General features: G+C 42.1%; 1 protein-coding gene across 1 annotated transcript in view; it reads right to left on the reverse strand.

The window, feature by feature from the left end:
• The window catches only part of LOC141126034 (progonadoliberin-2), a 72,193-nt gene extending 63,932 nt beyond the window's left edge, over nucleotides 1-8,261 (reverse strand). The window contains exon 1 of the mRNA XM_073612315.1: nucleotides 8,136-8,261. The gene's annotated coding sequence lies outside the window, so the exon portion shown is untranslated. The remainder of the gene's footprint in view (nucleotides 1-8,135) is intronic.
• Between the last annotated feature and the right edge of the window lie 3,913 nt (nucleotides 8,262-12,174).

A 12,174-nucleotide genomic window follows, 5' to 3' on the forward strand; every position in this document is an offset into this window, starting at 1 on the left:
GATAGGGGGGGTGCCACTGAAAGAATATTTAGTGAACACAAATGACATTCTGTAGTTCTGCCCTAGGGTGCCAATGCTGCACCTCTTCCAACATCGTACAGTCAGTGAGCATTTTCATGGAAGTGTGTTACTGGCAGGATCACCAGGTAAAAAAAAGAAATAGACTGATAAAAAGAAAACGAATGCAACCACATCTAAGGACTGGTAACTAAATATTAACATTTTTATTCCTTGATTTACATACACTTTAACCACTTGCCTACAGCAATACGTACATATACTTTGCGGTTTGCAAGTGGTTTACCGGGATTATGGCTGAAGATATCACCCATATCCTCGGTATTGCTTTTTTTCGCCGGGTCGCCGGAGAAACGATCCGCCGGTGCTGCCGGCTGGTCACACAGGCGATCAAAGCGTAGCTCTTTGATCGCTTCTGTGGCCTTGGAGGACCAGAGCGACATCATGACGTCACTTCCGGTTCAGGGTGAAAGTAAACAAGTTTTGTTTTGTTTTTTAAAGCAAAAGATCAAAAACATTTTTATTTTAAATCTGTTGCTTTTAAAGGTAAATAAGAGATTTGGAGACTTTTTGACCCCAGATCTCTCCAAAAAGAGGACCTGTCATCCCTTATTTCTATTACAAGGGATGTTTACATTCCTTGTAATAGGAATAAAAGAGATTTAAAAAAAAATAATTAAAGAGACAATATGAAAATAAAAAGTAAAATAAATAAGAAAAAAAAAAACACATTTAAACCCCCCCATCCGTCCGTGCTCACGCGCAGAAGTGAATGCAAACATAAGTCACGCGCACATATGTTAATGGTGTTCGCACCACACATGTGAGGTATTGCCACAAACTTTATAGCAAGAGCAATTATTCTAGCGTCAGACCTTCTCTGTAACTCTAAACTGGTAACATGTAAAGACGTTTAAAGCATTGCCTAAGGAGATTTTTAAGTACTGTAGTTTGTCGCCCTTCCACCAGAGTGTGCAATTTTAAAGCGTGACATGTTAGGTATCTATTTACTCGGCGTAACATAATCTTTCACATTATACAAAAAAAATGTAGATATATGTTGTGTTTTGTTTGTTTGTTTTGTTTTTTTATTGACTAAAATTATTTTTTTCCCCAAAAATTGAAAAAGCTCTGCACAAATACTGTGTAAAATAAAAAATTGCAATGATCCCCATTTTATTCCCTAGGTTCTCTGCTAAAAAAAAAAACATATATATATATATATATATATATATATATATATATATATATATATATATATATATATATGGATTTCAGTTCTTTCAATCACGTGTGGGCTTTATCTAGGTTGGTCTGCATTAAAATACAGCCTGCCTAGGAGCTCTCACTGCTCCAGACTAACATCCACTTATTAAAACGGTCTTAAACCCAAAACCAGAAATGTATTATATTTCAGCTTACCAATCATTAGATGTGGTGGCTGCATTAGTTTTCCTATAGTAGTCTTTCTCACCCTCCATTCTCACCTGGTGATCTGGCCAGTAACACACTTATTGTGAGAGTACAGTACAGTATTGTGAGACACAGCTCTGGATGAAGGGGCACATCAGACAGCAGCATTGTCAGTCTGGGGGGGGGGTGGGGAGTGTTAAATGTATTGGCAGATTTAGGCTCAATTCACACTAATGCATTTTATTGAATGCTTTTTGCATTTTGCAGAAATGCAGGGATTTTTTTTTTAACAGGGGTTCCTATGGAACACGTTCACGTCAATGCATTTTTGTGACTCTACGTTTTTGGAAAGGGTCGGGGACTTTTTTTTCCTGCAAAATGCAGCGTTTTGCATGTAATAGACGTCAATGGATCCGCATCCAAAACTGCGTTTTTACTGCGATTTACCAAGATTTTGCTGCGATTTGTGTTTTTTACATTCACTGTATATAGCTGGTTGCTAAAAAGCGGGCCAGGAAGCTGGTCGCCCCGTCCTTAACATCCGATGAGTCATCAGCTGTCAGCGGAAAAAGTGCTCCTAATCTCAGCACAATACCTGTATAGAAGACACCTGGGAGCCAGAATTCTTGCTGATTGATAGGGGATCAAATACTTATTTCACTCATTAAAATGCAAATCACTTTATAACTTTTTTGAAATTTGTTTATCTGGATATTTTTGTTGTTATCCTGTCTTTCACTGTTAAAATAAACCGACCATTAAAATTATAGACTGATCATTTCTTTATCAGTGGGCAAATGTACAAAATCAGCAAGAGATCAAATACTTTTTTCCTTCACTGTACTTTCCTGGTGCATTGTATATTGCTTTCCCTGTTTCCTCTCTCTCCCTTCATCAACATGCTCATTTTTACCTTTCCATGATAGCTCCCAACTGTCCCTGATTTCGGGGGACTGTCCCTGATTTGGAGCAATGTCCCTCTGTCCCTCTTTCCTCCTCATTTGTCCCTCATTTTGGTTTGATCTATATAATTGTATATAAAATGCACTTTTTATCTTTCAAAAGTGTTTCCCAGTGCTAAACTTTTTATTCAAATTCTAAATTGCTGCATTTGTACATTCCAACCGCCAATATAAAGTAATAGTAGTGGTAAAAAAAACAAAAAAAAAACACTTATGGGTTTAACTTAACATTTTTTTGCATATTTCTCCTTTAAGGAGACGTGAGAGGGGGCGTGTCCTATGCCTACATACTTTTGTTAAAAGGTGTCCCTCATTCCCATCTCATTCCCATCTCAAAAAGTTGGGAGGCATGTTTCCATTTTCATTAAATACTTTTATTTTAGTCCCAGATATGTCATCACAGGGTCTCTGTGCTTCTCTATTGAGTGCAGGGAGATCATGGCTGGTGGGAGGGGCCAGCTGGGTGCTGAGTAGAGCTGCACGATTCTGGCTAAAATGAGAATCACCATTTTTTTTGCTTAGACGATAGATCATGATTCTCTCACAATTCTTGCGGCGTAACATCATCTTTCACATTAAAACAAAAAAAAATTGGCTAACTTTACTGTTTCATTTTTTTTTTTTTTTTTTTAATCATTGAAGTGTATTTTTTCCCAAAAAATTGTGTTTGAAAGACCGCTGGGCAAATACAGCGTGACATAAAATAATGCAGCAATTGACATTTTATTCCCTAGGTTCTCTGCTAAAATATATATAATGTTTGGGGGTTCCAAGTAATTTTCTAGCAAAAAATATTGATTTTAACTTAAACAAGTGTCAGAAAAAGATTTAGACTTTAAAGTGGTTGTAAACTCTCCCCAACAACTTTGTCCCATGTAAATCAGCATAAAAAACTCTAATGAACACTGCTTGTAGATATCTCCTTACTTGCTTAGTATTGTTGTAATCCTTTTTGTTCTTTAGAATTACTTCACTGAGCATGCTCAGATCTCCCCTGATTTACGGCACACTCTGTGTACTTATCTGTCTATTATCAGATCTTCCTATGGCACAACTCTGAAATCCCAGGAGACTGCATAATCACTCAGAGCTTCCTACTACACCCCATGTGACCATGTGACATCACATGCAGTGTAAACTTGGGCATCGGACAGCATTACTGCAGCCTTATCAGCTGAAGCTGATAAGACTGACACAGGCAAACACTAGATAATCGGCACAAGTAAATACTATGAAATAAAACAAGTCAGCTATGAGCAGTGAAACAGGGTTGCCATAGAAACGTTGGATTGAGAAGGAGGCTTGGTTAACAGTACAGGAAGTGCTCAATGTAAGGGCGGAAATACACTCTACTGTGAACTCAGAAAACAATACTTAAGATGGCGCTGTCTAACACCTGGAAACAAGTTTTTTAAAGTTTCTTTAAACAGTAAGTAATATGCGATTTGGGCTGGATTACAGTGGCTATAGTTTGATAATTACCGTATTTATCGGCATATAACACGCACCAGCGTATAACACGCACCCCAATTTAGGAGGGAAGTTGAAGGGAAAAAAAACTTACATTTAAATGCCCATCATTGCAGCCTTCTCAGAGCAGCCTTGCCCCAGTGCAGCCATGTCAGTGCAGCCATGTCAGTGCAGCCTTGTCAGTGCAGCCTTGTCAGTGCAGCCTTGTCAGTGCAGCCTTCTCCAGTGTCCATTGCAGCCTTATCCCAGTGCAGCCTTGCCCCAGTGCAGCTTTGCAGCTCGCTGAGCTTCAAAATCGCCGACCGCGATTTGAAAATGGCGCCGCCGGCGCTGAAATACACAGAGCCGGTCCTCGGCTCTTCTCGGCGGCTCTCGTTCACTTTCAGCTCCACTCGGGATGGGCGTGACTGTGAGCGGAGCTATCCGAACCTAGCCGAGTAAATTCGGCTAGGTTCGGGCGGCGCTCTAGTGAAGCCGAAAGTGGCCGAGAAGGGCCGAGGACCGGCACTGTGTATTTCGGCGCCGGCGGCGCCATTTTCAAATCGCGGTCAGTGATTTTTTAGATCTGACAACTCAGGATCGCAGGGGATCGGCGTATAACACGCACCCGCGATTTTACCCTGAATTTAAGGGGTAAAAAGTGCATGTTATACGCCGATAAATACGGTACTTATTATAATGGACTAAATGAAAAGCAGCATCAGAGTGGGAGGGTTTACTTCCTCTTTAAGTGGTTAAACTTCCTGCATTTACACGTTGTTTAGAAACTTGGCAGACTGCCTGGATTTTTTTTTCACACAGAAGTTTTATCCCTTTGATCTAAGAAGGAAGAGTTAGTTACAATGTTTCATGTTAAAAACTTGGCAGACTGCCCGGATGTTTTCTTTTGACAGCTGAGTGAGCAGATAATTCTCTCCGCTTGTTATATGAAAGAATCGGCAAACTCTGCAATAGAGGTCGTCAGGGGGGTTGAATCGAGATCACAATTTTTTTAACGATTAATTGTGCAGCTCTAGTGCTGAGCATATCTTCTTGAAAACTTCACAGCACCCAGCATCAGCACTCATCTGAAGAGCATTCAGCTAAAATATTGCCACGCGTGCAAGGAATCCAGGACGTTGTGAAAAAAGACGGCCAGCAGACAGGCAGAACTCACAACATGAAAGGAGATTTTTTCACAGAAGATTAAATTGGATTGTCAAATATAACGATGGTTTGTATTGTTGTTACAATGATGAAGATAGAAAATTCAAGTAGAATCCCAGGTTTAATTTGACTTTGAAGTGGTTGTAAAGGCAGAAGGTTTTTTTTTTTAATCTTAATGCATTCTATGCATTAAAGAGGAAGCAAACTTTTTATTTATTTTTTCCGTTCCCTGCAAAGTAAAGGCGTAATGTGCTAGTATGCATCGCATACTAACACATTATGTGACATTTACCTGCAAACGAAGGCCGCGTCTTCCCCGCTGCAGTCCGCATCCATTTGCGCCCGTCTTCCTTCCCGGCTCTGTGACTGGGCCGGAGCCGTGTGACATCACCCCAGCGCGCGGGAGCCGAGGGTCATGGCCGTTCCTTCAGAGCATATGCGCCGGTAACATCATCAGGGCAGTAAATAGTAAATATAATCTAGACTTTCTGTTTGTAGTAGCCCCCCTCAGCCCCCCTAACACTTACCTGAGGTCCCTCTCTGTCCAGCGATGTCCATGAGTGTCTCAGCCGTCCGAGACTCTCCCTCCTGATTAGCTGAGACACAGCAGCGGCGCCATTGCTGTCAATCAAAGTCCACTAGCCAATCAGTAGAGAGAGGGGGCAGGGCCAGGTCAGGGCTCTGTGTCTGAATGGATTGACAGAGCGGAGTCACAGCTCCCTGTGTCCATTCAGACACGGAGCCCTGACCTGGCCCTGACCCCTCTCTCTCCTGATTGGCTAGCAAACTTGACTTGAACTTGACAGCAGCGGCAGCCAATGGCGCCTCTGCTGTGTCTCAGCCAATCAGGAGGGAGAGTCTCGGACAGCTGAGAAACTTGTGGACATCACTGGACAGAGAGGGACCTCAGGTAAGTGTTAAGGGGGCTGAGGAGGGCAACTACACACAGAAAGATTTTTATCTGTCAATCAAATTTTCAATTTTAGCTGTCAATCAATGTGTACCAGCCAATCAGAAGAGAGAGGGGGTGGGGCCAGGTCAGGGCTCCGTTTCTGAATGGACACAGGGAGCTGTGACTCGACTCGGGTGCCCCCATAGCAAGCTGCTTGCAGTGGGGGCACTGAACAGGAGGGAGGGGCCAGGAGCACAGAAGAGGGACCCGAGAAGAGGAGGATCCAGGCTTATTTGTGCAAATCCACTGCAACAGAGGAGTTGAGTATAACATGTTTATTATTTTTATAGGGAAAAAAAAACAAGACTTTACAATTGCTTTAACCCCTTTGCTGACTGTCCTATAGCACTCTTACTGCTACAGGGCTGCGGCTGTGCGCAGGATCACGTCTCTATAAGTGATCCTGCACTTCCGCCTGCAGGGGGCACGTACAATGGCGCTGGCGTGCCGCTTCTGCTATGACAATTCACAGCAGAAGCCAATCTGCGCATCCTGGGGACTCGATGTCCTCCCACACCTGCCGATCGTCAGTAAAACACAGAGATATGAGATATTCCCATGTAAACAAGGCATATTTCATACCTCCCAACATTTAGAGATGGGAATGAGGGACACCTACTAGAAAAAGTATGTAGGCAAAGGACACGCCCACTGCCACGCCCCCTTAAATTACCTAAAAAAAAAAAAAGATTAGTTAAATCCACGAGGGCTTTTTTTTTACCACTACTATTCCTTTATATTTTACAAATGCAGCAATTTAGAATTTGGATGAAAGGTTTAGCACTTGGAAACACTTTTTGAAAGATAAAAAGTGTATTTTATATACATCTATATAGATCAGACCAAAATGAGGGACAAATGAGGAGGAATGAGGGACAGAGGGACATTTCTCCAAATCAGGGACAGTCCCTCGAAATCAGGGATAGTTGGGAGCTATGATATCTCGGTTCTGACAGGGGGGGAACGGACCCATCTTGTGTACTTGCAAAGCAGGAACTAGAATCCATCTCTTCCCCTAGTGAAAGCAGCACACTGTATACACAAATACACTGGCTAGGCACACATTTAACCCTTTGATCGCCTCTGATGTTAACCCCTTGCCAGCCAGTGTCATTAGTACAGTGACAGTGTATATTTTATTAGCACTGATCACTGTATTAGTGTCACTGGTTCCCACAAAGTGTTACAAGTGTCTGATTTGTCCACCGCAATATCGCAGTCCTGCTATTAATCGCTGATCGCCATCATTATTAGTATAGGAAAAATACATTATAAAATTCCATGCATATATCCCCTAGTTTTCTAGACGCTATAACATTCATGGAAACCAATCAACGTACGCGTATCAGTATTGTTTTTACCAAAAATAAGTAGAAGAAAAACAGATTGGCCTAAATTGATGAAGAAATTTGATTTTTTTTTTTACATTTTTATATTGAATGTGTTGCATAGCAGAAAGTAAAAAATATTTTTTTTTTCAAAATTGTCACTTCTTTTTTTTTTTTGTTTATAAGGCAAAAAATTAAAAACGCAGAGGTGATCAAATGCCACCAAAAGAAAGCTCTATTCATGGGGAAAAAAATGACATAAATTTTATTTTTGTTGTTAATTGTCAGTTAAAATAACGCAGTGCCGTATCGCAAAAAATCATGAGGGGGGGGGGGGGGGGGGTAAAAGCTTCCAGTGCTGAAGTGGTTAATTGGTCATTATGGACGGCTTAGACACTTTACACAGTTTGCACACACCATCCATTGTAATTGAATTCTGTTTTTTATTTTTTTTTACATGCAGATGACAAGCCCACTGATCTCGACAAATGAAATACGATGTAATGAGACCCTGTCAATATTCGGGTATTACAATAAGATAAAATGTAATAAAACAAAAAGCCCATAAACCACAGGAGCAAAACAACCCACCGCTCCTCTGGGTCACATTTAATAAACCGCAAAGCCTGAAAAATAGGGAAGATGATTAAGAGATAGCTTGGGCGGAGGTTTATATTAATTCCAGGATTCGTGTCCTACAGGCGTTCTTCAACCTCTTGATAATCACGCGACGTATCAACTGCAAATCAATATCTCAAACATCTATGTATAGACAAAAGCTCAATAGCAACACATTTTCCATTGGCACATTACGTCTTTAGGTATACAACTGAACAAAAGTCTTACCTTTGTTAAATGGACAGGTTTTCGGTCCAGGAACAAATTGCTAAAACTTAATCCTTTTAGGTCACCTAATGATACTTAGACCTACACAAACCTACAGCTCATCCAGCACAATACATAACTCATCTGCCAAGAGTGCCCTCTAGTGGATGTCAGGGGCAGCTCTGTGAGTCAAGGTGCTGCATCCAGCAACAATTATTATTAAAGTACTTATATAGCGCAGTCAATTTACGCTTTTACATATACATTCACATCAGTCCCCTCCCTACCCTCAAGGAGCTTACAATCTAATGTCCCTAAACTCACATTCATATACTAGGACCAATTTAGACAGAAGCCAATTAACCTACCAGCATGTCTTTGGAGTGTGGGAGGAAACCGGAGTACCTGAAGGAAACCCACGCAGGCACAGGGAGAACATGCAAACTCCAGGCAGGTAGTGTCGTGGTTGGGATTTAAACCAGCGACCCTTCTTACCGCTAGGCAAGAGTGCTACCCACTACACCACTATGCCAGTCACAACGAAAGGATGTGTTATGAAAGTGGAGTTATCCTTTAAAAAGATCTTGCTATTGCAATCTGCAGCCAGACACGGTTGCCTACTTAAGACTTGTTAAAGTGCATGTAAACTCTAATGTGAATAGGGAGTAACTGTGTTATTCCCTACCTGCGCAAAAAGGTGTGTGAAAAAATATGATCAATTGTCAGGGGCTGCTCGTCGTAAGGTTAATACCTATAAACTGAAAAAATTTGTGATGAACCACGGTGTGTCCGGGTAAATTATACAATAAAGTGCAAAGTGCAATAATATGAACAACCACTGGGTGTCCCCAGTGGGTGACGGTAACACTATTGCTCTACAAATGTGCTAATTATAAAGTGCAAATGAATGAGCAAAGAAATGACCACCCAATGTTCCGGTGGATACCAAAAATTGTGCAATGTCCAAAGAATAAATGTATAAAAAAAATCCAAAAATTCAGCAAATAATTTCCAATGGTAAGTGATCTCGTGAATCCAACAAACAAGTGACTGTAAATCTTCCTCCACCAATACCTGTATTGGTGGAGGAAGTCACTTGTTTGTTGGATTCACGAGATCACTTACCATTCAAAATTATTTGATGACTAGGCTGACTTTTTGGTTTCCTGACCCATGCTTGCCTGATTACCTACTTTGGCATCCAAACCCTGGCTTCTTTTTTTGACTATCTTCCTGAACTGTGTTATTTTTGCTATTTCATTAAAGGTGTGATTTTAAGTGCACGTTCTGTCTTTGCCTGGTTTATGGTTCCTATTTCCTAACATTACTGCATTCTGTATGTTGGGCTGTATAGGACATACTCCTGATTGACTACTGCACTCTGTATGTTGGGCTATAAAGGACATACTCCTGGCTCCTGCATTCTGTAGGTTGGGCTGCATAGGACATACTCCTGACCACTGCACTCTGTACATTGGGCTGCATAGGACATACTCCTGACCACTGCTGGTAGCATCACAAGGCAAAGTCCATGTACATGTTTTGCATATAATATACATTCTAAATCAGTTGGCCATTGGTAACTGTTCAGCTTCAGTTTTACACATGTAGCGGGATCCCCAACCTCCAAAGGCCTATTGGTGACCTCCAGAGTCAGGGAGAGCTCGTATCCTGCCTCGAAGTGTGGGTTATTAGGCATGGTGGGTGTATTGCAAGTTGAAAATATGGGCGCCAGTTACTTTATGGAATGCAAGAAAAGAGATTTATTGTCTCTTAAACAGAACTGGGAGAGAGAGGGTTAGGGCCAGGGCACCCTTAGGCAGATGCAATAGCAATTGACATAATCCAAGACAAAAACAGGCAGACAGCTATATAGGTAGAGGGCATTTAAGCTGGATGCAGGAACTGTATTTGTAGAACTGCTGTCTGCTATGGCAACTGAACTTTGAACAGTCAACAGAGACCCATACACGTAACTCACAGTAACCCATTATAGATCTTCTCTCACATCTCACAGTATCCCACTGTAAATCTTCACTCACTGAGCTCCCGGTCTCTCACTAGACTTTAAGATCCCAGACATCACTGGATCCCTTGAACTCTTCCACAGCTATCCCGCTGTTTTCTCCTCAAGCGTCACCCCTGCTAACCCGCTGGGTCCCTGGCTTGGCACTTGCTGGAGCTTTGCCACTTCTTCACTGTCCCTGGTGAAAAGGCTGCTCTGGTACTTTTTCAGACTTCCATACACTGGCTTCTGATAACAGGAATGGTTGTCCCTTGCTGTCATCACTTGCCCCTGGCGACAGGAGTGGTTGACCCTTGTGCCAACTGCTTCTCCTTCACCGCTGGCAACGATGCGGTTCCCCATCCGGTGGAACCTGTGCAACTTGGTTGGGCTTCCGGCCGAAAGCCCCAACCCCGCCCTGCTTCTCTCAAACCTTTATAGGTGTCAGACAGCCTAGCAGCCAGGTGCTCCTGTGATAGGCCTCAGGATTCTGGCCTAGCAACCCGGAGCCTTGTGACACACGTCCACCCAGACAGCCATCCGGGGGGCACAGAACACCGATCACCTGACTCCTCACAAATAAATAGGCTCTCCCAGCAGGCCAAGGGACTAAAGAAACCCCTGCCAGTTGGCTGAGACAACCCATCCATCCATAGTCTGAATTCACTATGCCCTGGTCATTCTAATGCCACAGGCAACAACGCCACCTAGTGACAGAAGAGAGAGGTGCATTAAATCCAGAGTTAGGGAAAAGCCAGTGAATCCCCTATCAATCAGCCAGGCTAGTTACCACCTAGCAAGCTAAATTTGTTAGCAATCCTGCCTAGTACTAGGGTGCTACACACAGCTCAATGCTGCGTGGGGATATCGACCACAACCTAGCTGTGTACATTGACCCATAGAATACATTACTGCTGCATTCGGATCCGTAGATAACTAGACTGGGCAGATCTGAACATGGGGCTCATGCCCCATGTGCAGGAGCCCTTTGGCTCTAAATTAATTAGGATGAAAAATCCTTGGCCCCTCATTCCAGCTTTCTTCCCTCCACAGTCACCCTCCACCTCCTACATTTAAGACACCCCTTACACTTTATTTATTTTTCTTTTCCCTCAACAGTTCTCCCTCTGTCTCCTGGGCCTCGCTGTTTGCCTCGGCCTGGCGACCCCCGTGGGTGCCTTGGCCCTATTGATGGTCGTGGCCGACGTTTCTTGGGGCTCGCTCTCTGCCTCAACTCCGGGGGAGATTTGGTGGACCCGGATCTACGCTGCACTTTTATGTATGGGTCAATACTGACCAATGCATTATCTGTGAGTATATCAGTTACTTGCATCCCCAATGTCTCTTTCCTCCACACTTCTGTACATATATTAATATACGGTTATTGTTTCAATGCAGCTCAATTGCATCATGACTCCTGACGATTGGTTACAAGCCAAGAAACGCGTAGAGTTAACAACCTATGATGCACATAATATTTTACAGTAAAATGTATTTTTCTCTGCAACTATATAATCAATAATTGAATTATGTCTGTTTATATATTGTTTATAATATGCTTCATGGTGATTTATTACGTGTTCACTCACGATTGTACCTGGTTTCAAGATCTGTTATTAAATTTTATACCAGCATTACCCTGCAATATTTCTTTTGAATAATCTCATCCTATATAAGATTTGCCTCTGATATCTCATTTTGACATTCTTTTCAATTTGTATACATTCACCAACTTGCCTCACATAAAGTCCCGCTTCCATTCTCTGCTTTTTCTATAATTATTGGGATGGAGGCACGTTGGTGCATTCTCATAAAAATCAAGTGGACAGGTCACAACTCCATTTCTTGCCTAATAAATGATTAGTTTAAACTTTTTATAAACGGGCACTCTAATTGTACATCACACCTGTCACTCAGGATTATTCCTTATACTCAGAACTCTTGTTTCCACATAGTTGCAATATCAGAATATTTATACCCGCGTTTTCCCTGTTTTGCTAATTTATTTAATCCCCTTCCTTTCTCCGATGACACACATCGTACATTATTTTATTG

The sequence above is a fragment of the Aquarana catesbeiana genome, linkage group LG01 (genome assembly GCF_042186555.1).
Source record: "Aquarana catesbeiana isolate 2022-GZ linkage group LG01, ASM4218655v1, whole genome shotgun sequence".
NCBI lineage: Eukaryota > Metazoa > Chordata > Amphibia > Anura > Ranidae > Aquarana > Aquarana catesbeiana.